Source organism: Natator depressus, chromosome 4 (assembly GCF_965152275.1).
Source record: "Natator depressus isolate rNatDep1 chromosome 4, rNatDep2.hap1, whole genome shotgun sequence".
In the NCBI taxonomy this organism is placed as follows: Eukaryota; Metazoa; Chordata; order Testudines; family Cheloniidae; genus Natator; species Natator depressus.
In genome coordinates, this window is record NC_134237.1 from 17,363,007 (window position 1) to 17,369,006 (window position 6,000).

Below are 6,000 nucleotides of genomic sequence, written 5' to 3' on the forward strand. Positions count from 1 at the left end.
GCCGGGGAGCAGCCAGTCACCTACCTGCTGCCAGGTCCGGAGCGCGGCGGGCGGGCGGCGGCTCCGGCAGCGGGGCAGCGGCGGGCGGGTTTCCCTCAGGAAGGGGCGGGATTTGCCCCGGCGGCCCCCCCAGACAAAGCGAGCGGGCTCCTCCTCCCTCAGCCGGAGCCGCCCTCCTCCTCCGGGGAGCCCGCCCTGAGCCGGGCTGGGGGAGCCACCCCGGAGCAGGGGGGGTTAAACCAGCGCCCTGAAGCCCGCCTTGCTCTCAGCAAACCCCCCCCCCCATCCGCTGAGGGGACTGGGAAACGGGCCCCTTTATGGAAACCAGCTTACACGGGTGAGGCCCGCGGTCATGCGGCTGGACGCCACGTGCGCCGAAGGACGAGGGCTCGCACCCCGGGCGAGGCCGCCAAGGACACCGAGCCGCGCCCCCGCCTAGGAAGGCTGCAGTACACGCTGGGTGTGCGGGAGCCAGCCTCCTCCTGTCCCTGTGGCGCCCCAAACTTTCAGGTCCCCCAGAAATGCAGGCGTGCAAGCCTAAGAGCGGCCCTGGGGGCCACAGAGGGCGAGGGGAGCCATCACCCCAGCAGGCAGCCCGCCTCGGGGGACCCGCTGTCCTGATTTTATAGGGACAGTCCAGATTTGTGGATCTTTTTCCCGATTTTGCACACTTGCTGTCTGGTCACCCTAACCCCGCCTGGCGCCCCTCTGCCCCAGTTTTTGAAGTCCTGGTGTGCCTTTGCAAGGAGCAGCAGTTTTTGCCTGCCGTGGTTCTTTTTCGATAGAAGTTAGCAACACAGAGCCACAGCAATGTTAACTACGTTAATTTACTTCTGCTATTTACATAAGGCTTGTTTACGTGGAGCATAGATGGCAGAAAGAGCAAATCAACACCCAGGTAATTCCACTGTACCTCCAAGAAGATTATCAGCACATCTGGCCCTGTTGTCAGAAAAACAGCTCCCTCTCACATGGTTGACCTTTTTGTCCTGCCTTCAGCCCACTACTGATCCCTCTGACTGAGGGCTGTACTGGCTTGTGACAGCCCTTTAGGGGCTGTCATGGTGGTGCAGAACAGCCACAGTGCAGCGTGTTCTAGCCCCTTCCTTCCAAAAACAGTCCCTGAAATTTTGAAATTGATCACATGAGAAGTTTAAAAGTTAGTACCTTCTGTACAGACAGACAAAGAGAAATGACACCAGGTTGAGAAAAGGGCCTTGTTTTCTTTGGCTAATGAAAAAAAAAGCACCCGGGACTTTTGTATGTATAGGGAATTGCCCACACTATCTTGAGATAAAATTTCCCTCAACACTGTTAGGTAACTTATGGTTCAGTTTTCTGTGTGCTGTGCTTTTAAAATTCTACAAGTCCCTGGTGTTTAATTCTCTTTTTACATTCAGGTCAGCTATTCCAGAGGAGGAAGAATGTTCTTTTCTCTCATGGACGGAGACTTTGCTATTGCTCTTTGTGTTTCTTTAACCTAAAGAAAGTGCATTTCTAGTCTAAAGGATTATGTCTATAGAAAGATATAACACGCACTATAAAGTAACAGTAAGTGTGAAGACATGGCAACACAGGCATCAGTGTGAGCTAGCCAACTCGGTACAGCCCTCTGAGGAACCTCGGGGTATTTGCTCAGGCGTCTAGTTGGCACCAGGGTCCATGACACCCCACCTTCACTGCTATCATTGCCCACACATTCTGTGTGAGGGAGAGGATACGGGGGTCACTGCGGGGAACTGTGACTCTCTGCTGCCATGAGGCGGGCTGGGCAGCCCAGTATTCTTTGCTGCCTCATCCCTCCCCCGCTTGGGCTATGAGCCCCGGCTGTCGCAGCATCTGCTACATACAAAGCTCGGTGTGTGTCAGCAATGGTGCCAGCTGGGGACTGCCTTCAGTGAAGCCCCCACCTTCCCTTCCCCCATCCCTCAATATCCCCCCTCAGGTAACGTGGGGGTATACAAGACAAATCAGACTCCTGAAAGGGGTAGAGTAGTCTGGAAAGATTGAGAGCCCCCACTGTAAATAGATCAGTGGCATTATCCAGTTTAATAAGCTGGGTTTCCAAGGAGCAGAGAAGTAGATATTGGTGAAGAAGGAAAAAAAAGTCTGTGAAAAAGGATGCTGATGTTGAAATTTTGGAGACTTTGTGGGATTTCATGGACGGTTCATACACAGCTCTAGAGTAGAAGGAAAAAATCCCAACCCTACTTCTAGAAAGTCTTTCTTCACCACTGGACAGTCATTGTAATGGCTAGCCAAACCTGGCATTACAATAAGAATATCTGCAAAAATTATTGTAAGGGAAGCAGGTTAATTAGTTCATATGCAGTCAAGATTGCAAGTGATCAGAAGTTACCATCTGATTACTCGGTTGTCTATGTAAAATGAACTGGTGATGGAAGTCCAGCCCCGTAACCTCAGCCGTGCAGAACACAGTGCCATCCACAGCCTCAGAAACAACTCTGACATCATAATCAAAAAGGCTGACAAAAGGAGGTGCTGTCATCATCGTGAATAGGTTGGACTATGAACAAGAGGCTGCTAGGCAGCTCTCCAACACTACATTCTACAAGCCATTACCCTCTGATCCCACTGAGGCTTACCAAAAGAAACTACACCATCTGCTCAGGAAACTCCCTGAAAAAGCACAAGAACAAATCAGCACAGACACACCCCTAGGATCCCAACCAGGGGTATTCTATCTGCTACCCAAGATCCATAAACCTAGAAATCCTGGACGCCCCATCATCTCAGGCATTGGCACCCTGACAGCAGGATTGTCTGGCTATGTAGATTCCCTCCTCAGGCCTTACGCTACCAGCACTCCCAGCTATCTTCGAGACACCACTGACTTCCTGAGGAAACTACAATCCATCGGTGATCTTCCTGATGTTACGAATTACACCTGAGAGGACACACACAGTTTGAATTTAGGCTGAGGCACAGAAACAAAGTCCACAACTGCAGAGTTCTTAAAAGACACTAAGTTTATTACGCTCGAGCGTGGTGCCCCCCTGCTAGCCAGGAGGGGACCCTGAATACAGATTATATAAAGGTTATATATTTTTTAGCAAAGTATGTTGCCCTCGTGCATTGGAAACCTTAGCCAATAAACAAACCCTTGTCTTATCTACCACCTATCCCTGCTTGGTGCATTCCTCGTGCTATACCGGTATGTTAATTACACAGCATGGTCTTAAAGCCATGCATCAGTAACTTTTATTATTAAAATAAAAGGCCTCACATCAAGGCCAAAAAACAAAAAATTAAAAACTAACAAAAACCAAATACTAAAAGTCAAGGCAGGCTAAAAACAAACAAAAAAATTTTTTTACAAAAATTCAGTATCTAAGGATCACTCCTCGTGGTGTATAATGTGCTGGCATTTAAACAATGGTGGGCCCCAAACCAAAATAAAGTCACATGTGCTAACTTTTCCTTAACACTGAACACACACTCCTGGCCACTATGGATGTAGAAGCCCCCTATACAAACATTCCACACAAAGATGGACTACAAGCCGTCAGGAACAGTATCCCCAATAATGTCACGGCAAACCTGGTGGCTGAACTTTGTGACTTTGTCCTCACCCATAACTATTTCACATTCGGGGACAATATATACCTTCAAATCAGCAGCACTGCTATGGGTACCCGCATGGCCCCACAGTATGCCAACATTTTTATGGCTGACTTAGAACAACGCTTCCTCAGCTCTCGTCTCCTAATGCCCCTACTCTACTTGCGCTACATTGATGACATCATCTGGACCCATGGAAAAGAAGCCCTTGAGGAATTCCACCATGATTTCAACAATTTCCATTCCACCATCAACTTCAGCCTGGACCAGTCCATAAGACATCCACTTCCTAGACACTACAGTGCTAATAAGCAATGGTGACATAAACCACCACCCTATACCGGAAACCTACTGACCGCTATACATACCTACATGCCTCCAGCTTTCATCCAGACCACACCACACGATCCATTGTCTACAGCCAAGCTCTACGATACAACCGCATTTGCTCCAACCCCTCAGACAGAGACAAACGCCTACAAGATCTCTATCCAGCGTTCTTACAACTACAATACCCACCTGGTGAAGTGAAGAAACAGATTGACAGAGCCAGAAGAGTACCCAGAAGTTACCTACTACAGAACAGGCCCACCAAAGAAAGTAACAGAATGCCACTAGCCCCCAACTAAAACCTCTCCAGCGCATCATCAAGGATCTACAACCTATCCTGAAGGACAACCCATCACTCTCACAGATCTTGGGAGACAGGCCAGTCCTTGCTTACAGACAGCCCCCCAACCTGAAGCAAATACTCACCAGCAACCACACACCACACAACAAAAACACTAACCCAGGAACCTATCCTTGCAACAAAGCCCGTTGCCAACTCTGTCCACATATCTATTCAGGGGACACCATCATAGGGCCTAATCACATCAGCCACACTATCAGAGGCTCGTTCATCTGCACATCTACCAATGTGATATATGCCATCATGTGCCAGCAATACCCCCCTGCCACGTACAGTGGCCAAACCGGACAGTCTCTATGTAAAAGAATAAATGGACACAAATCAGACGTCAAGAATTATAACATTCAAAAACCAGTCTGAGAACACTTCAGTCTCTCTGGTCACTCGATTACAGACCTAAAAGTTGCAATTCTTCAACAAAAAAAAACTTCAAAAACAGACTCCAACAAGAGACTGCTGAATTGGAATTAATTTGCAAACTGGACTCCATTAAATTAGGCTTGAATAAAGACTGGGAGTGGATGTGTCATTACACAAAAGTTCAGCTATTTCCCCATGTTTATTTCCCCCTCCCTCCCCCCCCCCCCCCGTACTGTTCCTCACACCTTCTTGTCAACTGCTGGAAATGGCCCACCTTGATTATCAATACAAAAGGTTTTTCCCCGCCCCCTCCTGCTGGTAATAGCTCACCTTACCTGATCACTCTCATTACAAGTGTGTAGGTAACACCCATTGTTTCATGTTCTCTGTGTATATAACATCTCCCCACTGTATTTTCCACTGCATGCATCCGATGAAGTGAGCTATAGCTCACGAAAGCTTATGCTCAAATAGATTTGTTCGTCTCTAAGGTGCCACAAGTACTCCTTTTCTTTTTGCGGATACAGACGAACATGGCTGCTACTCTGAAACCTGTCATAATTGATATTGTTTATCAGAAAGGATGAGTGACAAAACCTGGAGAGGGCCCTTCCGTAAGAAGGGCACATTAGGTTGGAAAAATAAATTAGCTTGTCTCTGCCCATGTTGCACGAATTTTAGTGGATAGGTCTTCTGTAACATTTCTGTCCTACCTTAATCCAGATGAGATGATTCTGTGCTGGCTTCATTATGGTCACTTTGTGCTTTACCTAGGAATAAAACTAGGGTCCTGTTTTCCCGCTGCTTGGAAACCCAGTTTATTAAACTGGATAATGCCATCGATCTATTTACAGTATAAGGTTGATACAGAGTTGTAACTAACATTAAGCCTGAAGCGCACTACACATTTAAAACTAAAAAGTGACTTTGTAAAAATGACACGGGTTTCCAGCTCTCTTGTGTCTCATTCAGGATGGAGTGCCTTGTGAGGTGTCTCTACACTAGCTCAATGTCACAGACTCACAGCTATATTAGTTATTTTAAATAATATTTCTGAGAATCTGACAATTTCAATAGTTATTTCTTTAAAAAAAAAAAAACACACCCTTTAAGTTATGTCGTATCGAAAACAACTTTCCGGGTCACAAAAAAGAAAACGAAAAGATGAAATAGAATTAGCTATAAAAGCACAGAAGGGTTCTATACTTAAGTTTGTACGTCATGAAAACAACAAAGTTGCTCAAGATTATCAAATAACTGCCAAACAAAAATTTTATGCACATGAAGTTCAAGAAACTCAACAAAACATGGATCATTTGAAACAGATGCAGACACAAAACAAGAAATTACAACAGTTGAAACTGTAC

The 6,000-nt window shown here is 46.7% G+C and overlaps 1 protein-coding gene across 5 annotated transcripts in view; it reads right to left on the bottom strand.

Moving 5' to 3' along the window:
- TMEM150C (transmembrane protein 150C) overlaps positions 1 to 171 on the bottom strand; it is a 42,714-nt gene extending 42,543 nt beyond the window's left edge. For all 5 annotated transcript variants that reach the window (XM_074950485.1, XM_074950482.1, XM_074950481.1 and 2 more), the window contains exon 1: positions 25 to 171. The gene's annotated coding sequence lies outside the window, so the exon portion shown is untranslated. The remainder of the gene's footprint in view (positions 1 to 24) is intronic.
- Positions 172 to 6,000: the final 5,829 nt, after the last annotated feature.